This window comes from Miscanthus floridulus, chromosome 6 (assembly GCF_019320115.1).
Source record: "Miscanthus floridulus cultivar M001 chromosome 6, ASM1932011v1, whole genome shotgun sequence".
NCBI lineage: Eukaryota > Viridiplantae > Streptophyta > Magnoliopsida > Poales > Poaceae > Miscanthus > Miscanthus floridulus.
In genome coordinates this window covers 49,525,156-49,550,416 of record NC_089585.1, presented here as the reverse complement: position 1 = coordinate 49,550,416, position 25,261 = coordinate 49,525,156, and the positions used below count along the sequence as shown (strand labels likewise).

The 25,261-nt window shown below is 40.4% G+C and overlaps 1 non-coding gene across 1 annotated transcript; it reads left to right on the top strand.

Moving 5' to 3' along the window:
• The first annotated feature begins 24,242 nt into the window (after positions 1-24,242).
• LOC136462011 (small nucleolar RNA R71) lies at positions 24,243-24,351 on the top strand. The gene has a single exon (XR_010760540.1). It is a non-coding gene; the product is annotated as a small nucleolar RNA R71 (small nucleolar RNA).
• The last annotated feature ends 910 nt before the right edge of the window (positions 24,352-25,261 follow it).

Genomic DNA, 25,261 nt, shown 5'->3' with positions numbered 1-25,261 from the left:
AGAAAGGAGCTGCTGCTACTGCTATACAAAGAGATCAAGAGTATAGAACACACACCACAACGTATGAAGCAAAGAAAGAGAAGAACAAGAAATCTGTCTAGATTTTAAGGTACAGAACCGAACATCTTCAAGCCAACGATTAGTGACTCAAACGAAGTTGGATTGACCCCAAACTTGGTGATCTCCTTCCTTGCTTAGGACCCTTCAATGTCTTAAGTTGGTTTGAGTATTGGTTGAGTAAAACATCAGATTTGAGAGATATCTTGTCGGCTTGGTTTGCTGCTATTTCAGAACAGAGCAGTTTTGGTAGATGAATTGTTTGGATCGTCAAACGGTGTCCGGTTGAGTTGAATTTTGGTGAGTAGTTAGAAGACCCATGGATTTACATGCCCACCAAAATTTGTGCATATTGGAACAGTAGTTTGTGAGATATGAATAGAAAATAAAAGGGTACAGAATCTGCAATTTCGCTATGACTACGATCATCCTTTGCATTAGACGGTTGTGTTTGTAATTCATGCCAAGAAATTACAACTTATAGGTGTATTGCTATTAGGAAACCCTCCATACCCTTGAGAAGATTAATTGCACCCCTATGTGCCTTGCTTTTGCCCTCTTAGATTAGCAATGTGTGAGCAGTCAAGGTGTTCTAGAAGCCAAATTGTGCCCTTGCAATTCGAAAGTAATTGGAAAGGTGTCAAACCATAGATTTTTGGATTGTGGTTTTTGAGATATTGATTGACCTAAGAATGGAAGCTTCGACGTCAAATATAGTTTAAGAAAGCTGGTTTTGCTACGATGCAAGTAAACCCAACTTGCTGTGCAACTGCACCACGAAGGCAAATTGTACTTAACCTGCTTGGTAGTGAACTAGTCCCTAGTTTTGTGATTACTTGCAACTTATGTTGCCCTCCAAGCCTCGCCAACATCCTTCTGCATCAATGGTTCTCCAATGCTGACATGCCTTTGGTGTCTTCCATGTGTTTTACCCAATAGGTTGCATCAGATTCAACCCAGATCACTGTTGCAACTTGGATCCAAAGGCTCCCTAAGAAATGATCATCGAGAACGTTGAGCCGACAGAGTCAGCTATTGCGTTTACCACTCACTCGACAGACTCAGATAATACAGTGTTGTTATCGGAGAAAGAGCACTGCACACATGGAACATTATGTAGCTTTCCATCAGTTGACATATGAGTGATTGCACCGCTACAAACAGTTTGGATATTGGTTAACTAGCTTCTCATACCCTCAAAGGATGTTTACCTCGTCTATGATCACATTCTTTATGGAAAGTTGTGCTCGAGCCACTTTAGTAGATAACTGCTTTTCAAACCTTATGAACAAATATAGCAACGTTGCAAGGAATAGCCATCAACCGACTGTGATCTAGTGCAAAGTCCATAAGTTCTGTGCTATATCCACTGGGGAAGTAGATGCTACAAGTATTTAGTCTACGTTTGTATCACTCTTCGTACATCGAGGACGAAGTACGTAGGACAGTGCTATCTTGGATTCCTTCCAATGTAATGATGCTTTATAGACACCAACGAAGGAAATTCTTTAGACAACAACTTACGATGAAGAGCAAGTATCAGAAAGTGTCATGAGCAACTTGGTCCCTCTGATACTCTGAAGTTAAGTAGCCAAATGCTATCACTGATGTTGGAAACTAGATGATAAGTTTCTCTTCCCTTAAGTCTTTCGCACCGAATCTCGGGACGTGATTCCTTTAAGGGGGGAGGGCTGTAACACCCCTGGTGTTTATCACCAGTTTAGCAATGGGTTTGAGCTCAAACATGACATGTCAAGTGGTAATCAAGGTGTCAAGATCAAATCTACATGATGGAGCTCCAACTTAAACTTGGGCCACGCACAATTGCTTACATATGGACCCTTGTTAAGATTATGCAAGAGTAATGCTAAACATGCTTCTTCCATGTACATTACATCCACATGCATCCATCTAGACCCGTGGAAAAGTTTCATGAAGTTTGGAATCAAAAAGTCACATGAAATGATAAGTCATATCTTTGCATGAATTACTTTATCAAGTAGATGGAAACCAATGACATCAACCAAACCTTGCAACCTTGCTCCAACAAATCTAATTGAACTCTACAACAAAAGTTATGAAGGGTTCGTGTTGAGCAAAGATGGAGAAAATATCCAAAAATCATAGAAACCCTAGATTCTTTAGCAAAAAGGGCTTTGCGTTGACCGAGAAATAAAGTTGACTTCTGGACCTGATATGAGGTTTGACCAAAAATGAAAGTTGAATAAAAGTTTGATTATAACAAACTTTGTTAAAAGACCAAGTCATGATTCGGTTTCAAAATGGACCAAAACAAGGCTCAAAGTCTAATAGAAAAGCTAAAATCAGCTCGACAGTGTTTGCAGTCCAGAATTCACTGACATCGACATTGACATCCCACGTTCTCCAAATTTTGCTAAGCAACCTGAGTTGGTCTGAAAATAAAAGTTGAAGGTTATATTATGGAGAAGAGCATAAAAAAGTTGCACTGAGTTTGACCGAGTTTTGACCTCCGAAAGCGAATTTCCGTGACCGTTATCAATGTGTTGACACTAGCAGTTTGTAGCTTAATTACCTACTAATCCATAGCTCAAATGACTTGGCACCCTTAATAAGAAATGTAGAGCTGACCAAGGTGAGCAAACTTCGTTTTAGGCCCATTGCTAAATTCAGCTTGGAAGCAGCCCAAATTGACTCCCCACGTCGACCATACCGTCGCCCGCCACGTGCTCGGTAAAATGCCTCAAGGGGCGACGCGTGCCCCGTGCGTGGCAGCCATGCGGGAACTTGCCTCCACCATTGCCGCGCACCGCTGACCGCGTGCCCTGCCTTCTGTCGCGCTCTTGCTCCTCCATAACCGCATGCCCGAGCGGCCCTCGCCTCCCTCTCTCGCGCTGCCGCTCGCGCCCAGCGCCGTGGCCGCCATGGCCGAGCGGAGCTCGAGCTCATGCTGCCGCTGTGGTGCTGCATGCCTCAAGCCAGGAGCCGCCACTAGCTCGGCCTCCCTGGCCTCGCAGCCGCCTCGCGCCACCGTCGTTCTCACCCACGTGCGCTGTGAACCACCGAAGCACCGCCGCGTCCACCATGGCCGGGCCGGCCGAGCTTCCGTGGCCGGGCCGCCTCTGGCAGCAGCTGGTCAGGGCCGCCTCTCCCTCGGCTGTGCACGTGCCCGGGCAAGCCGCGCCCTCGCTGCTCACCGCCGACGCCCCTCCCCTGCCGGCTAGGTCGGCCGCTGGCCGGCCACCGTGCTGTGCTGGACTCTGCGTCGAGTTTGAAGACGTTGGACCTCGCGCGGCAATAAGGGAAAAGGCAGGGGGTTTGTGAAGAACTAGTGACTCCAGTGAACAGTGCCAAAAAGGATAAATTTGTTCATGTTTAATTTGTGTTTTCCGCAGGGACCCCGATGCAAGATTTCAATTTCCTTTTTCTCTGGTTTTTACAGATTTGAATGCTCCAATTTGAAAATTCGTAGTAATTTGTAGAAAAATCGTAAAATAGTAAATGAGGACTTTTTGGAATCCTTGTGAAATTCTCTGTGCACTAGATCAATAATATTACATGTTTTAGTTTAAAGGTTTAGCTGAAAAAATAGATTTAGGCAGTTAGGTTCTTAATGCTAGCCATGTCTTGTCCTTTTTATAACTGCAGTTATTTTACTCAAATAAATGTGAACTTTTTATGGAGTGTTACTGATGTGATTAGTGATGTCTGGTAAAAATTTCAGTATTTTAGGCTTGATAGTTTAAGATCTATAAAAATAACAAATTACCTGTATTGTCTTACCCCTATTCTGAATAGGTCTGCAAGATTAAATTAATTGGCTTAGTTAGGTTATGAATCATGACTTTATGATAATACATGAGTTGTAGTACTTTTATTAAGCTTTTCAAAAAGCTAAATATCATGATTTGTGGTTAAGTAGATCTTGAGTTATACTTGCTTAAATATCAGTGGCTGTTTCTACCCAAACTCTGACAGGGTTACCTTGTTGGTATTGTGGGGCCTTCTGAATAGTATACTTAGCTTTAGGTGTTTACAACAAAGTTGTTTAGAACTTGATAATATTTCTGAAAAGTCTATAACCACATTTATTGGACATGTATAACTCCATTTATAGCTGTTTAAAGTGGCATGTCAGTTTCTGTCTATGTTTTGGACAGAGATGCAATTATTGAATTAATTGACCCTTCTAACTGTATAATCATTTCAATATGAGAATACGAAAGTTGTAGGTAACTTCCTAAGATTTTCAAAAAGTTATGGTTCATGTTTGTTGGAGATCTAGAACTCCAGTTATGCTTCTCTGAAGTTCCTATCAGTTTTCTGTACCACTGCTGTTGGATTGCATTTGTAGTTTTGCTTGTGCAATTATTTTCGTGGTGTAAATGTTGTTTCCTATGGTGGTAGTAAATACAAAAGTTGTAGAAAATTCCATGGTCTTGCTTGTGTTCAAATTGTAAGGCTATAGGCCTGATAGTATAGGAGTTACATGACTTTCAAGTCTCCTGGCAGGCTTTGATTGTATTCTGAGCAGATCTGAAAGGTGCTAGTGTTTGATCTAGTTAGGATTTGAATGAGCTTTTGGTGATAATAACAAAGTTATAGAAAATTCCATAATATTTCCAAAATGTCTACTTGTAAGTCATTTGGATTTGTGTAACTCCAGTTATTGCTAAATCTTGTAGCTGCTGTTTGCATGTCCAGAAATTGACAGATTCCAATTATAGTTGTTTGCTTGTATATTGCTAAGTGTGGCTCATACCTTTGATAATGGTTGAGTTAGAGTACCTGAGATCTTGGGAAACTTGTGTCATTCTTGGTGTTGTCATCTTCTTTGCTATCGTGGGATGATAAATTGTGCGATATTTAAAGTAGGCAATGCGAAGTGCTTGTGCATATTAATGTAACCTTGTGCTTGTCTTACTGCATGCGATGCATTGTCTATTGCACTTCCATGTATTCATACACTTGCATATTGCATCTCATCTAGGTACGCTAGATGCACCACGCGAAGGATGCGATGTTGGAGCCAAACCCAAAGATAGCGTTTGATGGATCTATCCCAAAGATGGAAGGACTAAGCAAGTGCTAGGACCTGAGATGTCACCAGGACGGTGCAACCTAACTAAACTGACTTGTGTCGGATCCCAGGCAAGCCCCAGAGCATATTAAGCCTCCTAATTTCCAAAATACAGTTACAGTATTATTGTTACATATATTGTTGCATTAAGTTTAGGTGTTGGATGCAAACACTTGCTGCATTGGTTATCCAATCCTTGTCCAGATATTGTTACCCTGAATCCTATGTAGCTTAGGCTCGTGTAGTGCTTAGCCCTGCTTAAACACGGTAGAAGTCAGGTGATTTCCTATCACCTACGAGATATAGGAAGATACATATGGCACGGTTGGCTATATTTGCTATCGTGGAAAAGAACTAGTCTTAATTTGAAATGAAGACCGGACGGAGGCTTGCCGGTTTGCAGTGACTCCGTCTGTGTCGATTAAGGACTGAATCTTGGAGCCTTTCCTGTTCATGTTGAACGCATGCCTCTCTCTTAGTTGGCCGTGTCCGAAGACCGACCATGAAGCCGAGTAGCTCACCTCAAGCCGGGAGTCGATAAGTATAAAGTGCGCCTCAGAAGGGAGCCGTAGGCGTGAGTCCAAGGGAAGGTGATTTAAAAGTCCTAATCGTCCTGGCAGAAGGGTAATCCCTGAGAGTGTTGACGCTGATCGAACCCGCGAATTTGGTTCCTGAGTTGTTCCAAAGGTGACCCACGGCTACCCTTGCAAAGTATGCTAGGGTGAGAGTTAGGAATACCCCCTCAGCTAAGTTGTAATTCAATTCGAGTCGCCGTCTCTCCCGGTTAGTGAGAACTTGACGGGCTTATCTCCAAAGTAGATACACTAAATAACCTAATGGTTCGGAAATGATGATATGATGATGACAACCTTATTATACCTGCTATGGTTAATATTGTTTGCTCCTAATAAGTGAGTGCTCTAGTATAGGTGCTAATCTAGTGGACAGGTAAATGATGATAAGCTTGATGCTAAGTTTAAATTGGTCACTATATTCATAAGCTCTTTTATGCAACTGTGTCAAGCTAGCCCACCTCATAAGCCTTGCATGACCCTTGGTGTCCTTTATTTCTGGTTTTGACGGGTAAGTCTAGCTGAGTACCTTCTCGTACTCAGGGTTTATCCCACCATGTTGCAGGTGAAGTTCTAGGCCTGTGAAGATGGTGGCTAACCGCCGATGGCTCGATGATTCTATAGTTACTTCTCATCTATATGCTTTTGTCGGATGATGTCACTTATGCTAGCAATGTATTTGGAACATATATTAATGTAATCTTTTGAAAGCTATGTTGTTTTCACTAATCGGTTTTGAAACCCAAACTTGTACTATTATTTGTGAATCCACTTGTAATATTATTTTCCGCTGCAACCCTACGTATGTGATGTGTATTTGCTTAATCACGCGATCTTGGTTGTGATGTTGATTTACCGAGGTCTTTTGGGACACTAGGTGGACTACCGGGTTTATATGAGTGAAAGTATGCGCGTGTCAACGTGTTAGCGGGGACAGCCGTACTTGATCTTGTATAAATTGGGCGGTTCTGTTACACTTGCTTGACTAGGAGACAAATGAAGGAAAGCTCCTCTAGAGGCTGCATCAAGGGATTCCCTAGAATCCTTGCTAAGACTCATGCAAAAATGTTGAAGAAGCACAGGGTCTTGAATGGCAAGGTCCGAGCCAGTGATGATGAGGTCATTAAAATGATCCCACGATGTGCCAAGAGATTCTTCTTCTAGTTGTCTAAAATTTAGAACCTCTTTTCGAAGGCTAACCACTTTAGAGATGGGAAAGAAACGTAAACAAAATTTAGAGCATAGCGTTTTCCAATCTCCTTGCATACTTCCTACGGTTAGACTATACCATTGTTAAGGTCTTGTCAGACATGCCAATGATATGCAAGCATGCACAAGTCTATTCAAACTCTCATATGTCGGAGTATTGATTTTTGTTGCCTTATCCTAAGAAGGATTGATCCCGAATCAATTTTATTAAACCCAGGCATAGCTCATAACCAGGTGTTATGATAGGCTCTAAAGATTCTGGTGATTTTAGGCTTGCGCTTATGGGTTTAGCATATTGATAGATAGGAGTGGAATCCATGCTAAAAGAAAAAGTAAAACAAAAGAAAGAATAAAAGACAAAAGGTTAAGCTAGGCTTGTAGTTAATTTAGCAACAGTTTCCCCGGCGATGGCGCCAGAAAGCTTGTTGGTATACTTAACGCACAGAGATAAATCTGCAAGCACACGGATACCACTATAGCTTTCACCTAAAAGTATTCTAAGTATCATATCCATAGGGAAACATGTGAGACTAACTACGGTCCAACTCAACTAGAGGTAGCAACAAGGTTTAGATAAACAGGAGCGTAGATAGTAAAACTAAGGTTCTCTAGTTCTTACTTGGGTAAGCTATGTCTTCTACTATTCAACTAGGGGCATTACTTAAGGAAAGACACTAGCAGAGGATGCTTTCTATAGTAACCGCGTCCTACTTTCCCTACAAATGGGAGGTGGACTACAGAGGATTCAATGAGGCTATAAGAGTCACCCTCGTGAGCTACCACTGATCCAGAATGCAGGATGCATCCACAAGTAACCAGAGTCTAAGCACCATGCTTACACTACAATTACTACTTTACTCTTACCAGATAAAGATTAAAGCACTCAAATGAGTTGTGAACCTGATGAATAATATAAACAAGATGCTTACTTGAATCAGAAGTTGATTACTAGAGAAATCTCAAAGGCAAGCTTAGATAGAACTTGGATCTAACAAGGTACAAGCTATAGAGAGAGCACTGACAGGCCGGTGCCTCCCCCAAACTCTTCCCTCACTCTCTATCTCATAATTTCTATTTATAAGACTAGATCCTATGGAGGATTAATCTTCTCTTGATAGCTGGCTCTGATCCTGATGAGGAGAATATGAATTAGGGTTTTAGGATGGCTCCAGGGAGGGGGGTAGGGGCTAGTATATATAGGCCAGAGCATCAATTCTGGATCCTTAGATCAAATCAACTTGAAAGAACGGCGTAGATGCAATCTAGGAGGCGATGGAGAACCAACATTTGAAGGAGGGCTGATAGGTAGGCCTAGGGGGTCAGGCAGTCTGCAAGTGGGGCCGACTGGCTCCACATGGCAGCCACCTACCCTCTGCTTCGGTGGTTTGCCTTCTAGAGTCTTCTAGAGTCTTCCCATGCCGGTTTCACTGTGGATAAACATGATTTATTTTGATGAATAGGTCCTCCTTGTCGGTTTTGTGGATAAACCCTGCTGAAAACATAGATTCACCAAAACTCATGGAATTTGTCAGTTCAAACCCCTAAACCTATGTTGGCGTTCCTTTTTATACATTTATATAAGTTATGTTGGTAGTTTATGATTGATGTTAATGATCGTCAACAACCATACACAATATTTTCTCTTGAGTCATAGTTTAGTTGAAAGAAGGTAAACATTCTCCTCTCTCTCTGGACATATGATTTGTGCATCCGCTATCCAACAATCAACTTGCTCCAGCTGAGGAGTAATCCTACAAAGGAATTCAAGTTCTTGAGATTTAGATACCCAAGTGTTGGGTCTGTGAACTGAGCCCACCTCAGTTGGTTAGGTTCCTTATGGTGGAACCTGTCCACCCGGGTTCAAGTCCTTGACTTAGCAAGGGTGCTCGCATTTTACTAGATTTAATCTATGATTTAATGGCATTGTCCTTTTAGTGGTAGGCAATGTTCTCATCGACAGCGAGGCACTTGTGGTGACTTTGTCAATCTCAAGATGTGCCGGCATAATCTTTTGAAGGTTCTCATAGGGTTAGGATTTGTGTACGTGTGTTCATGAGGGTGAGTGTGTGTGCGTGTTGAGCGTCTCCATCTATACTTCTGTAAAACATAGAAAAAGTAGATTTGGGTCCTTTGATGCTGGTCACAAAATCTTTGGGAAACCACATGCACCTTTTGATCACACTCTTCTTCATGTAGGCTCCAATAGACATGGCTATCGCTTTATGACTGTGATCCCAAGTCAACATATATAATCACTTGTATAACTCTTGGACATAGTGTTGATGTCAAAGGTGATCCAAATCATACACTAGTAGGGCTAGCATGCCCAAGGGGGTTGCAAACAACCCATAACACAGCAAGAACGTGAGTGAATCGACGAAACTGATCTAGAGACCAGTTAGGCCAATTTTAGGCTTGTTCTATGCGTAGGAAACTCCCAAACACCTCCCAGGAAGACCTGTCGAGGAGGAGCACATGGAGGATGTCCTAGGACTAGCAAGGCCACCTAGAATGCCATCAAATCTTGCCAGGACATGTGACAAACAGCAAGGTAGAGAGAGGAGAGGGTAAAAGGGTTTGTAGATGTGTTTTTTGATGATTAAGGGTTGGATCCTTCAATTGGTTGTGATCCTCTCATATATATAGAAGGGTGGGTCTTATCCCAATAGGAAACAACTCTAGATTGTAATCTCCAAGGTTCCTATAAAAAATCCTATTCAAATCTCAACCAAAACGACTCCTAGTCAAACTGGAATAGGCAAACCGGCCTAGCCGATTTCTAAACGGGCTAGGCCAGTTTTTATGGGGCTGGGTACAGGGAATAGACGAGGTAGCATAGGCAAACTAGCCTAGCTAGTTTTGGAACTAGCAAGGCTGGTTTGGCAACCGGCTAGGCCAGTTTGGTAGGGCAGTGCACATATCATCATTCCAAAAATCATATTTACTTGGTCTAGACACCAAATAAAGTGAACCATATATATTTTCTGATCAGCTCGACTAGAGGAACACAATGGTGCAATCAAATCTTGCATTAGAGGAACTTGCCCAAACTAGCCTAGCTGGTTTAGGAACTAGCCAGGCTATTCCCAATAGGATCAGCAGCCCTAAAATGTCGTTTCTTCGTTAGGGCTCCAAATGCGATGATCCAAATATGTTTTCTAACCATCTCAACGATAGAAATATGATGGTGGAGTCCATTATATGCTTTGGCTACTTTTGGTTGTCAACATAGGACCCCCTGTTTTTAGGTGAAGCTTTAGGTGAACCTAAAAACAAAAGACAAACTAAATAGCAACGATGTCCAACTCATCAGCTATCTAGTGACTAAGGGCGATGTATACATCGGCCATATTTGTTCTAAGGGCAACACATGTATCGGCCATTGTTTGATGAGCTCTTAGGCTTCTTGCCAAACACTTGGAAAGTATTGTTTCAAATACCTCCCGTTTATTGTTGTACGAAGACGTTCACCTTGTAATGTCTCCAGCATATATGAATTTCCAAACACGACTTTGGTCACTTTTAATGGACCATCCCAGCTAGGTGACCACTTGCCAAACTTGTTACTTTTTGATTCAAGAGGCAAAATAGTCTTCCACACTAAATCTCCAACTTAGAAAGATTTACTTTTCACTTTCTTGTTATAAGCTCTTACAACTCTAGCTTTATCTTTCTCAATCTCCTTCAAAGCTTGAATTCTCTTATCTTTCACCTCATCAATATTATCCATCATAAGATCATGATACATAACACTAGATAAATCATTTTTCTTAGTAAGCCTATATGAATCCAAATTCACCTCAACGGGCAAGATGGCCTCTTGACCATAAACAAGCTCAAAAGGGTAACTTTAGTAGCACCATGTCTAAAGATGAGATGTGCCCACAAAGCCATAGACAAGACCTCATGACATCTCCTTGGATTGTCTTCAATCTTCTTCTTAATCAACTTGATCAAAGTCTTATTACTTGATTCTGCCTGGCCACTGGCTTGAGCATAATGAGACGAATTGAGCAACTTAATCTTATATAATTTGGCAAAATCCCTCACTTCTTTAGACACAAAAGAAGTTCCTTGATCCATAGTTAATGTTTGGGGAATGCCAAATCTATGTATTATGTGCTCGATAATGAACTCAATCACCTCTTTATGTGTCATATTTTTCAAAGGAATCGCTTCAATCCATTTAGTGAAATAATCTATAGCAACCAAGACAATCGCTTCTAGCCCCCAACCTCTGAATGGACATGGTTTGATAATAGGATGCATCAAAACAGCAGGGACCAGCTGAATATTACCAAACCGTTGGCACTCTTCACAACCTTTATAGTAGCAAAAGCAATCGACAATCGTAGTGGGCCAAAAGAAACTAGCTCTCCTTAAGAGCCACTTCATCTTGGGAGTCGGTTGATGTGTATCACAAATACCTTCATGGACTTCTCCCATAGCCATTCTGGCCTGATCATCATCCAAGCATTTAAGTAGCAAATCTTTGGCAGTTCTCTGATATAATTCTTCATTATGCAAAATAAACTTGAAAAGCACTTCACCAAAACTTCTTATCAAGTTTAATACTTGGATCACATAGATATTGAATAATAGGGGCCCTCCAATCACTTGAATCGGCTTGAGCATCAACAGGGAGCAATTTGAGCCACTTTAGGGAAAACTTGTATGCAAACCGGCCTGGCCAATTTCTAGAACCAGCCTGGCTGGTTCACCAGCCACTATACACAGTAGAACCAGCTAGCCTGGCTGGTTTTAGAACCAGCCTGGCTAGTTTGGCAGCTTCTAGAGGAACGATGCGATGCATTGGCTCCGTTTTGATGTGAACATTCCACCCACCGACATTATAACCTGATGCTTGTTGAGCCAACATGTTTGCTTTATGATTCTCATGCCTTGGAAAATGTCGAATTTGAAATTTGGCAAATTGCTTGATAATGTCAATGCACTTGTCAAGATAAATATTTAGTGACCCTTCTAAGCATTGATACACACCCATGACTTGCTCCACGATTAGTCAAAAGCTAAAACATGCTACACATCCATAGATTGTAATATTTCCAAGCCAAATAAGAGAGCCTATTCGGCTTGATTGTGAGTGCAAATATGTTCCAATTGGCAAGACATCTCAACATTAGCACCACTGGGAGAAACAACAATGATGCCAATACCTTGGCCACCTTTACAAACTGATCCATCAAAATAAAGCTTCCATGGAGTGCAAGTTATATAATTGACCTCATCATCTAAGTCAATACCATGCTCAACAATAAAATCAACAAGAACTTGACCATTCAAAGTTTTCAATGGTTCAAAGACCAAATCATACTCTATAAGTGCATATGCCCATTTACTGATGCTTCCATTATGGATTGGCCGATGAACATGTGTTTGATGACATTGGCCTGGTAAGCAACTACACATGTACTAGAAAGCATGTAATGTCTCAATTTAGAACATGCATAGTATAATGATAAGCACAATTTCTCAATATGGGCATACCTTGTCTTAGGATCAATAAGATGGCTACCAATATATGAAATAGCATATTCCTTACTGTTGTCCTCTTGAGTCAACACCACATCGGTGATTTTCTCTTTGGTAGCAACATATAATTTAAAAGGAACTCCTCTCCTTGGAGCACGAAGAACCGGTGGTGTTGAAAGAAACTCCTTAATCTTGTCAAATGCCTCTTGTTGCTTTGCCCCCAAGTAAATTCATATTCATCTTTCAACTTTAGTATGGGGGCTAAAAGGAATAATCTTTGTTGATATTTCTTAATGACTATTGGAGGATTCCGCAAGCACACAGAACTATCATGTAGCACTTCGCTCAGTGAGTACCGAGTGTCGAATTTGTATTTTTCCATAGGAAGGCGGAAGGCTAGAATCTATACAGGACTTGGATTTGCTAGAGGAAGGCCTTAAGTTGATCCTAGGTAGGTGAACGATAGTGAAAGATGGGTGTCAACTACCTAAACTAACTACTAAATACAAGCTAAACAGAGATAGCTATGTGGGAGAGTGAGCGATTTATCTTTCATGTAAGTAAGGGTAAAGAAATAACTAGGAGAAATGCGATAGTACTTCGGGGCACAGCCCGCCTACCAACTAGGAGAGTTAAATAGACAAGGTCTGCCATGAGCCCTATGATTTAATAACTAGACCTATCATGGTGGAACACAGAGGATGGATAAGGCTGTCACCACTTGCCACCTTCCATAATCTATCCAGAGGCCTAGCCATATCCATAGGTAATCTATAGCCTAAGCACCACACTTAATCTATAAACTTACTACTTCGATCTGAGCTCCATTGAAATGAGATCAAAGCACCCTAACTAGACGGTGGAATTAGTACTAATGGAAGACTACTAAAAGAATATAACTAATGCCAAACAATAAGCACCTAAGCTCACTAATGATGAACATTAATGACTGAGTACTTAAAGTAAAGAAAGCAATACTAGAATAAAGTAATGCATAAATAAAAGAATTACAAAGAAGCTATACTAGACACAGAAGACTCTTCCGGACTCCGAGAAGCTCCGCCTTGCTCTACTCCACTACTGGACTACTAATCTATAGCTAATGCTAAGTGTTGACGGTTATTAATGTCAATCATAAACCATCAATACAACCTGCATATATGCTAAATTCCATCACCAAACATAGGTCTAGGGGTTTCAACTAATAAATTTCACATTTTGGTGAATCTGTGTTTGTAGGAGGGTTTATCTAGAAAACCATCAAGGTGGACCTAAATGTTAGATTTAATCACAATTATCCACAATGAAAACAACTCTAGAAGGTTCTAGAAAACTCTAAGAGGAAAACCACTAAAGCGGAGGCAGAGGGGCTATCAGGTGGGGCTGGACAGTGCCACCACTAGGCCAGCCGGCCTATGGGCCCCCTGGTTAGTCTCCCCTTTGAATGTCAGTTCTCCACTGCCTCCTAGATTGCATTTACGCTATCCTTTTAAGTTGGTTCATCCAACGGTGATCGAGGGAGTTGACGCGGATCGATGATGTGGTGATTCCCTGCCCCCTACTCCACCTCGATTCCTTGCCCCCTACTCCACCTTGGCCTATATATAGCAGCCCCTACCCCCCTCCCTGGGGCCATCCTAAAACCCTAATTCATATCGCTCATTCAGATCAACACACACCAGGATGATTAGGTCTAGAGCTCTCCATTGTAGTAGATTAGTAGCTCGGGAGTGAGGGTCGAGTTGAGCTCATGCTCAAGTTCCGGATCTAGTCTTGGAGGCTCGGTAAAGCCTTGTATCTTCACTTCTAAATCTTGTAAGACTTATTATTAATTTATCATATTCTTATCTACATGGCTATATGTAACACACTAAATTTGAATTTTTGAAAATAGAGCTAGAAAGATTTAAGTTGGAATTTTTGTGCACATGAAATATAGGAAAATAAATTTTTTTCATTAAATTAAAAGGTAGCAACATGTTTGTGCATACATGCCGGTGCATTTGTTTCTTTGAACTGTGTGGATTTGATTCAAATTGAAAACATTGAAAATGCTTTTAAAAAAATAAATTTGAAAATGGCTTTGAAGTAAAAGAAAAGAAAGAAAAGAAAATTAGAAAATAAAAGAATTTAAAAAGTTGTAAAAATTTATTTTTGAAAACTTATCAAAATTGCTCACTTTTATTTGAGTTGAAAAGTACATCAGAATTTGATTTGGTTCATGTTTTAAAATTTGGTTTGAATTAAGAAAAGAAAATAGAAAGATATTTGGAAAAAGAAAACTCCATTCTCCTTTTTCTCTCTTGGCCTAGCCGACCCCCCAAACTGAGCAGCCCAGCTATTTCTCTCCCCTCTCTCCCGTGCAGCCTAGCAGCCAGCCGACCTATTTTTTTTCTCCCGTGGCCCATCTTCTCTTCTTCCCTCTCCTTTCTCATTTTTTCTCGGCCCAGCTCCCTTCTTCTTCCCCCTTTGGCCTAGCGCGCAGGCCCAGCTCTTCCTCCCCGCGCACTGCTTCCTCTTGGGCCGAAAGCCACGCACTGGCCTAGGCCGAAGCCATGCAAGCACCCTCTCTCTCTCCCTCGGTTCATTGATAGCCCAGTCCCCCGCCTTGTCTCACCGACCGCCCGGGCCCTCCCGTCAGCTCTGCCTCTTACCTCAGCTCGTCTACGCCCAGGACTCCACTACCGTCGAGGAGTTTGATGCCGCTACGGCACCACCTTGCTTGCGCCATATGCCGACCGCCCCCATATAAGTCAAAGCCCTACGCTGCATCGTTCCCCCCCCCCCCCCCGCATAGCTCCAGAGCCATCCGTTCTCGCCGAGACGCAAAAAAGCCATGGACCTAGCATGCGCCACCATCCGCCGTCGACTTGCCAAGCCGACCGCTGTCTTCGGTGTTTGGAGGTCCCCACCAGTGCCCTAGGTGAGCTCGCCTTAGCCTCCTCTTCCACGCCATGCCTTTCCTGTTGAAAATTGTGAACCGTAGGCCGTGTTCCGAGGCTCGCCGACATGCTCCGTCGCCGGCCATGGCGCACCACTGCGCTGGCTTTACTATTCCAGCCAGTCGCGCCCCTTCTTCCCTCCCTCCTCTAATCTCCGCCGTCCAATCTAGATCCCATAGCCTCCATCAACCGATACCCCTTTGTTAGCTGATTTTGCTAAAGGGTCCCTGCGCTTTTCAATAATAGAACCCGAGGTCCAAAGCTCAATCATAGATTATGTTTTCTTCTTTGGAAAGCGTAGTTTCTTCGGTTTAGATCCAAAATACGTTTTTACTTATTTACAGTTTTGCCACTAGTTTTCTTTATGCCATAACTTCTCCGTTTTAACTCTGATTTTACCCATTCCACTTGCTTTAGGTTTGTAATTTCATAATCTACATGTTCATACTACTATTAAGTATGTTTTCAACTTTTAAAATTTGATGTTAGATTTAATCTATTATTTTATTAAAGGAAATCTTGTTTAATTTATATCTTCTACGTTTTAGCTCCGAATTGACCCGTTCAAGTCGTGCTAGATTTATTACGACAAGATCTACATGTTAGTAACAATGTTTATCATGTCACTAATACTAGAATTTCATGGTTTAAACTCTAATTTGAATAATAATTATGCAACTGGATTTTATAAATAAAATATGATTTGTTTTACTTTAGTTTTATAATTCGAATCTAAATTTGATTTAATTCAATTTATATAAGCTTTTATATAGTTACAATAAATGAAGCCTATGGTTTTCTTTTCCACATATAAAGCAAATCTATCGGTAGATGTATCTTTTTAACCGTAGCTCTGATTAGCGTGCTTTTTTGCGTCTGTGTGTTCATAGTGAGATGTAGATTTGTTTTACAAACTTTTCATCTTGATTTTATGATTGGTGTACTGTTGTAACTTAGATCTATTGTTTGCTTTGTGTATGATTGCATGGATGCTTGTGTGGTGCGTTATGATCTTGTCTAGTCGGCGAGTTACACGTGGTGAATCAAGAAGCGGACCTTTGAAGGTTTGGACTAGAAGAAGGATCTAAGTTTAAGACAAGTATAGCATGGGATCTTCCTTGTTGTCCTATACACCTTTAATCATTCAATTCATACTACATGTGTCTACCTTGATTGCCACTAAGAATTTCCAAGTGCTTTGTTACCTTGTGCCTTGTTACCTGTGGGGTATTGCATTGGGTAGTTTGATGCTAGTGCTCATCTAAAGCTATGATCTTGTAACTTGACTAATGGTATATGCAATAAACACTAAAAGATGCTTTTTAGCAACATAGAACAAGAGGGCTAGAGCATTGGGTTGTTTTATGGTGCTCTAGATTCCTCTCCCTAAAAACTTATCTATAAGTGATCATCCAGGACTTACAGTACAACTGTGAGGGTTATATGGCTCTAGTTTTAGCTCAGTATGAGGACCTTTTCTAGCTTGTTAGTGGTTACCTTTATTGGCGTAAGAATGGCTTGCCAAATCAGGTATAGTGCGGCCTCTATCCCCTTGTGTATAGGCTGTGCGTCATTGTGCCATCGGAAAGGGGGGCTCTACATCTATTTGCTGAGTGAATCTAATGGCCTAATTTGTTAGACGAACCTTTAAAAGGCTTCATAGTGAACCCTGCCAACCTTCCTTGGTAGTTGGTCAAGAGGTTGGCCGCCTCGGGTGAAAGGGTAAATCACGACTCACAATGAAAGTGTACAGCCTCTGCAGAGTGTAAAATTGGTGTTTCAGTCGTGCTCACGGTCACGAGCGGCCTTGGAACATTTACGGAATAGATGATGAACACTGATGATACTAATGATAAAGATGCTCACTAACGATTACTGTTTATGCTATTCATTATTCATGTTTACCTGATCATGTGTTTATGGGCTTGTGATAAACTTGTTGCTACTCTTATGCTAAAATTGTGAGAATTAAAAGCTAATCGCAGTTAAACCAGTGTCAGCCTTTTGAGCCTCATGAACCCCATGTTATATTTGTTGAGTACGACATGTACTTACGCTTGCTTTACTTTTTAATTATTTGGATAAAAATCCTGAATAGGTACTAGATTGCTAGAGTTTGGAGGAATTAGGCTTCACCCGAAGATCAGAGTTATCTTTCCGCTGTTTGCTGTCTAAGGTTATATCCTTTATACTAAGTACGTTATATATTGAGCATTGCCTTTTGATATTACCCTTATTTGTAGCTATATGTGAGATTTGACTTCCTGGTCTCACATATGGTGTGTGTCTAGTTTTGTTCTTAAAATTGGGTGCTACACTATACTTACTTTGAATATATATCTTGCTTAGTTAAGGTTATCATTACTTTTCTGTGTGGGTTCATAGAGCACTTAGCCTGCTAGTTTACCGGATAGGCTAAGTAGCCGAGTCTTGTATAAGAATGGTGCTTATATGATGCTCTGCCTGTGAGTACACCCTGTTACTTGGTTGGGTTGTAGCAGCGGGAGGTGACAGCCCTGTCTATCCTTTGTAGTCCACTCCGAATTAAGTAGGTTCTTAATTTATAGGACCATTGTCGCATTAGTAGAGTTATCTATTGTGGGTGCTCTACCGTCTAAGCGGCGTCCCAAAGTGCACAAGAGTAGAGTTAGTCTTAGCTATAGTTGGGTATATATATACTTTGACCATGTAATAAGAATATCATAGGAATCTACCTCACTCGTTGTTCTCCCAAGTTGACTAGTTTACATTATCCCTTGAGTCTCATTATGCTTTATTCCTATCATTACATTCACTCTTGCTTTAGCTATGCTAGTATGTTGACTAGTAGTCATTCCTTTGTTATCCAATAAATCTTTACTCCATTTTTCCCTAGGGTAAAATATAAATAACGATACCTGGAATACTCCTGGTAAAGTACTACAATGGTATTTGGTCCGCTTGCAGAATCCTTCATATTCTATTTGCACTTAATAAATACCAACAAGCATTTTTGGCGTCGTTGCCGAGAAACAATTGGCGTTAAGATTTAGATCATTAGCATACCAATAGCTTTAGTAGGATTACCCCTATTCTATTGAATTGTGGAATAAGATAGGATAGTAGATGGTATTTCGACCTTCCGACAAGCTTCCACAAGAAAAAAGAAACATTGAAGAACCCTAGGGTGCCTGCACATTCAAGATCCATCAACATTGGAACCCTACCATCTCACAGGTTTGCATAGACATATATCTATAACCATGTGTAGATTGGAGAAAAGGTCAATGTCACAAGAATTCAAATCACATCTCAAGTGACAAATACAGATGATGCACTACTCACAAATTCCATCATGTGAGTCATGGTAAGTATGATCAAGAAAGATGAGATAGTCTTGCTCATGGACTTTAAACTCTATGAGTAGTTATCTTTTAATTTTTGCATGCCACTGTATGTTTACTTTAAACAATCCATGCATTCACTCTATTTAGTTTAAATTCTCTCATATCAAATTCACATCATATTTAGTTCCTTGCATACATTCATGCCACTTGCATCTTTTATTAAAAAAATCTCTCACCGTGATCATGCTCTTTCATCTCTATTTGAATAAATCTCTATAATGCTTTCATGTTACCTTTGTCTACTATAGTATGCTTTAGTTTGGGAGTGCTGATCTCACTTCCAAAGGATTTTTAAATTAAGTGTTGTGCTTAGGTTAAAATGCTTTCCTTAATCAAAATTAGACATGAAGTTTAGTTTGGTTATTGAACTAAAACTTGTTTTAGTAGATACTGGTTATTTTGTTGGACTAACCCATGCAAAAAACTCTCAAACTCAAATTGGGGAAGTCTCGAGATAAATTCACACTAGAGATGAAGCAAGGCATATGTATTCCAAAAACTTTGCACAAAGATGACCCAGCTCATTCTTCATGGAAGGAAGAACTGTGGGTTTCAAGGTTTATTCACTTATCTTTTGTTGCAAGTTATCTTAACCTTGAACCATGCTAGAATGCAGCCAACACATAAATTTTGTTAATAAACAAAATTTGTGCTAAAGCAACCCTAAAACCATCCTTTCATTGGAATAGAGGAAAACTACAAAACTTATGGACAACAACTCATAATGCAAATTTGTCGTATTCCCTCGGGTATGTGTCCACTAACATTTTGCAGAAAAGAATAAATAGAAGCTATGCCTGTCCATGGTTTGGTATGAACATGCAAACCCAAACCAAACCACCACTTCGGCTATGGAACAAAGAGAAATGAGATGAGTGCCACAAAAAGGATCTACAATAGAAACACTCACTCATAGGAAGTGGACAAACAAATCAATAGGCCACAAGTAACATCGAAGGCAACCTAGCATTGAGCCATTTCAGGACTCAAGCTAGGAGGCTAATGAGAAGCAGGGTGCAACTCACCTAATATCAGCCAATTTGATGCCTGCTTTCATCACCTTCGAAGACACCATCTCGCACGTCGTCAACAAGGACAAGACAACGAGATGCCACTACATCATGGTAGACATTCTCGTGCTAATAGACATCATCAATCAATGGTTCATTACCGACGGTGTCTTGTGGAATCATGAACAACCATGGACACAAAGACATCCTTAAGTCATTGAAGATGAAGCTTTCATGCAAGCATTTGTGGCAAGTTCCTTCCTTGATCATCAAGACGGCCAGCGTATCGCTAACAAATAAAGAAGAATAACTCTCTACCATACCTCTAGAAGACAAAGACAATCAAGGAGGAACTTGAGTTGCATCTCCAATGAACCCCAATTTGTCAACCAAGAACCAACGAAAATCAAGAAAGGTTGATGGAAGAAGAGCATGCAATTGCTTGTATCCTCATCTCCAGATCGAGGCTTAATACAAGGAAAAGTCTTGCTCAATGGATTACAAGCTCTCACTGATAGGTAAATCGGACAATTTTCCTTTAGGTATGTTTGTCAATAGTCATTTCAACAAAACAAAGGAAAACACAAGGTATATCCATCCAAGCATTATGCAACATAAAATCACATTCATAGGAGAATTCTATCATCCAAACTTGATTCTGCATTCTACAAAATTCAAGTATAGGGGACGGAGTTCTTCAAAACATCTCATACCTTTATGATGAGCTCGACTTGCTAAATCACTAACAAGTAAAAATTTATATAATCATGCTCCTTTGGGTCATCATACATAATCTTGTTTCTACTTGAATGAACATCTTTAGTCTTTTAAGCTTCCTTGTTTTGTTACAAGTATGCTTTAGAATATTATTCAGACATGATTATTGAATCAAAACATACTTGTATAGAATTTTATTGTATATATGGACTAACCCTTGTAGGAAAGTATTCAAATTTTGTTGGGAATGTTAGGAGATCATTCATAGAAATAGGTCAAGGTTTGAGGTATTCTTCAAAATGATCTCACACATCTTTGCCTTAACCTTGTTGAGAATTTGATGTAGTGGTGAACAAAAAGGCACATTATTTAAAACATGGGATAAAGATTCTATGCTAATTAAAATATTAAAACAAACTTTTTTGTAGCATCAAAGATGACCTTTGGCTCTATGACAGCACTATCCTTGCTTTGAATCATTGTATATTCTTTCGGGTATGTGTTATCCACTAATCCTTTGTAGAGAAGAAACAATGAGTAAAGCAGAAGGTCCAACACAATGCCAAGATCCACAAAAGAAAGGACAAAAAGATGGTATGACAGAAGAATGAGAAAGGAGTGTGACATAGGAGACAAGATGCTCATTAATAGCTCAAGCAAGGAAAGCTTCAAGCATGAGAAGAGAAGACCACCACAAGTCATCTACTCTTCATCACATGGTGTCATCATGCTCCAATAATGAAGAACACACTTTGAGCAAGTGTGGGGGAGTCGATCCCGCAAATTTAGCAAATGAAAGTTCTAAATCGGCAATAACAATGCACATAAGATGTCGCCAGTTTCTACTATAGATGGTTGATTTTGAAACGCTGAACAAGGAAGAGGAACAAGTCAAGAAAGGATGAACCTATCAAACCTAGATAAAAATCAAAACTAGAACCGGTTTGGCAAAATATGGAGGCCACCAGTGGAAGCACCACTGTTGGAGGCACCACCTCAAGAATCCTCATCTTCAAGAGCGAACCGAGGTACTTGATCAATGAACTTCCACAACTACCAAGGGCAAGATTGTGAAGCAACCTCAAGTGGGCATTAGGAAGGACGCATGTCTTTCTCTGGTTGAGGGTATCATGACTCTCAGGAGGCCTACCACTGCTTCGACAATAGACTCGCAACCATTGAAGAGACAAATGCTGCCATACAAGGTATGTTGTATAATCATACGCAATGGCAGGTAAGCATGGGACAAGATATGGCCAGCCTCCAGCAACAACAGCAATAGTGAAATCAAAATTGGGAGGCTCTGTTCTAGCACCTCCACATTCGGCCACCTCGTTGAGCCACCACAACAACAACCAGCTTGGGGGAGAAGGCATCCCCTGTGTATCCAGATAAGTATTTATTTTCCTTTTATTATTCTTAGTTTGCTTTATATATATTAGAAAAAAAAGATGAATAACTGAAAACAAAATAAAAAGAGTGTGTCTAGTTTGCTTCAATTTCTTTTAAGAGCTAAATAAATAAAAAGGGACTCTGAAGATGATCTCTTAATGGAAATTATGAATAGTTGCTCTGTTGTAATTCCTTTCAAGTACCTAGTTTTCAGCCTTGAATTCTCCTAAGATTTGGATAAAATTGTTTTGATATAAGGATTTACTCTTAACTTGAAACTCGTGGGTAGCATATGCTTGATCTAAGTCTAGGTAATTGACAGATATGATATGAGAAGAAGGTCTGAGTTGTTGTTTATCTTGTTCCAAGTGATACTAAAGTTCTGGAGATTTATCTTTTGGAAAACACAAAACTGCTATATGATGAGTTCCTGTATGATAAAGCTTGAATTTCTACCAGAGCCATACATGTTATTTAGGCTACAAAAAGTTAAACATATATGTTGCTTGCTTTTTGCATTGAGTTTTGTCAAGCTTTGTTGACCCTTATGAGAGGTTTGTCATGCTCTTAAAATCAAGATCACGTACACACCATCCAAATATGCACTACTCCTACCCAAGGGGTAGGCACAAAAACATGCCATCCATCTAGATCCACCCAAAAATACCCTACTCCTACACAATCTAGCTAACAAATTCAGCCTTATAAATTCGATTCCAGTTGCCTTCCCCGGTAATGGCACCAAAAATGCTTGTTGATATTTCTTAACGACTATTGGAGGATTCTGCAAGCGCACAGAACTATTAGGCATTAGCTACTATAGAACTTTATTTATTAACATAGAGTAGCTAAATGCATCTAACCTATCATGCAATGTAAAGCAAATTTATTGGAAATGAAATGCTACTAACAAAATACTATAAATAAATGCAAGGAATAGAAAACTTACCTTTTTGTCGGGCTCAAGGTCAATCTTCCTTGAGCGGAGGTGTTTCCTCTTATTCCACCTCAGAGGCCTTTATAGGATAAGGGGATGATGAGTTTGAGGATGGATCTTTCTTTTTACGCCATCTCTTTCTATTCTTCTTCTTCTTGATAGGTTTCTCTGGCTCTTCAATTAGCTTTGGTTTCTTCATCTTGATTCTCTTCGGATGCTTCTTCTTTTCCTGTTTCTAATCAAAGAGGGGTTGTCTAGAGGCAAAAGCAAATATTCTTTTCTTCCAGCAAAGTGGAATTGGTTTTGCCTAGAAGCCACATATACGCAAGCATTTGTAGTATTAAGGAAAGGATGACCATGGATTAAAGGTGTATCCTAGGCATTACCCATGTCTAAGATCATAAAATCTATAGGAACATAGGCACTCCTAACTTTAACTAATAAATCAGTGGCTACTCCCTTGAGATAACAGGTAGATTGGTCGGCTAGCTATAAGTAAACTAAAGTTGGCGCTAAGGTAGTGTAGAACAATTTGTCATATGTTGCTTTTGACATTATGTTAACACTAGAGCCTAAATCACATAGAGCTTTATGGAAGGTATGAGTTCCAATGGAGCAGGTAATTGCGGGAGTGTTGGGATCACCTTTCTTAATGGTAGATGGGGAATCTAATAAATAGGATCCCCAAGAATTTAAAGCACAGCCATACTTTGCAGTAACAAGGTTAGCTATCTCCATTGTTCCATTAGGTTTGCCAGGAATTCTATCTTTTTTATAGGATGGGACAGCAGAAGCAATTTGAGCTAATTTGGTTTCTATCATCTTATTAAAGCTAAGTTGATTCTTTAAGATAGAAGAAAATTCATCCAATTTAGCATTTATGTTTTCCAACATCTTGTCATGAGCATGCAACTTTTTATTAATGCTATAAGTCATTCTACCATTGCTATAAACAAGATCTTTCATAAAAGCATAACTATTATTACCTTGATTATTCAAATGAGAAGAAGAGTAATAATTGTTACCTCCCTGGTTGTTGGAGTGTTGATTCTAGCCTTGATGTTGTGGTCGGAACCCATTGTCGGTGATGACGAAGTTGAGGTCCTCTTGGGTTTTGGGGCAGGAACTGCCTAAATATCCAACATCTCCATAGACTTCACAAGTCATGTGGGAATCCATGGCTTTGAGTGTCTCTTGGGCACTCACCTTCTCATAATGTTCCACTCACTTCGCGAGCAGATCCATCTAAGCTGCAAGCATGTCAATTTCTTTAATTGAATGCATACCTCATTTACGGGGTTGGAGTCGATCATCGCTTCATCCTTGGTTGGAGACCATCTTCTCGATCAGTGTCTTTGCATCTGCAACACTTAGCGAAAAGAATGCACCACCAGCAGTAGCATCTAATTGGCTCCTATCTAATGGCACCAATCCATGGTAGAAGTTCTAGATCAAAAGCTAGTCTTCCATGCCATGGTGTGGGCATGCAGAGACATACTCTTGCATTCATTCCCAAGCCTCGGGAATCGATTCATCTGCTAGTTGTTGAAAACTAGAGATTTTATTACGCAGAGCATTAGTCATCCCCATGGGGAAAGACTTAACTAGGAAAGTGTTGGAACACTTGTCCTAGGTATCTATAGCGTTGCGGTTAGAATAAAACCATTGCTTAGCCTTTCCTAACAAAGAGAAGGGGAAAAGGCAAAGATGTATAGCCTCTTGGCTCACTCCCTTAATGGTGAATGTGCCACAAATCTTCAAGAAATGTTGGAGGTGAGCATTTGCATCCTCATGGGCTTTCCCACAGAACAGACTAGCTTGAACCATCGTAATTAACATTGGCTTAAGCTAAAAGTTAGCGTCCCCATTGATAACATTGGGTCTGATGGCTACATTAGCAGCAGAGGGTGTAGAAAAATCATGAATGGACTTGTCACCCATGATCATGTTGGGTAGTGATAGGATATGAGGAAAAAAGGATAAACTACTTACGATAACTAAAAACAACCTAGCTAACAAATTTAGCCTTATAAATTCGATGCCAGTTGCCTTCCCTGGTAACAATGCTAGAAATGCTTGTTGATATTTCTTAACAACTATTGGAGGATTCCACAAGTGCACAGAACTATCGCATAGCACTTCACTCAGTGAGTACCAAGTGTCGAATTTATATTTTTTCCATAGGAAGGCAGAAGTCTAGAATCTATACAAGACTCAGATTTGCTAGAGGAAGGCCTTAAGTTGATCCTAGGTAGGTGAACGATAGTGAAGGATGGGTGTGAACTACCTAAACTAACGACTAAATACAAGCTGACTAGAGATAGCTAGGTGGGAGAGCGAGCGATTTATCTTTCTAGTAACTAAGAGTAAACAAATAACTAGTAGAAATGCGATAGTACTTCGGGGCATAGCCTGCCTACTAACTTGGAGAGTTAAATAGACAAGGTCTACCATGAGCTCTATGTTTTAATAACTAGACCTATTGTG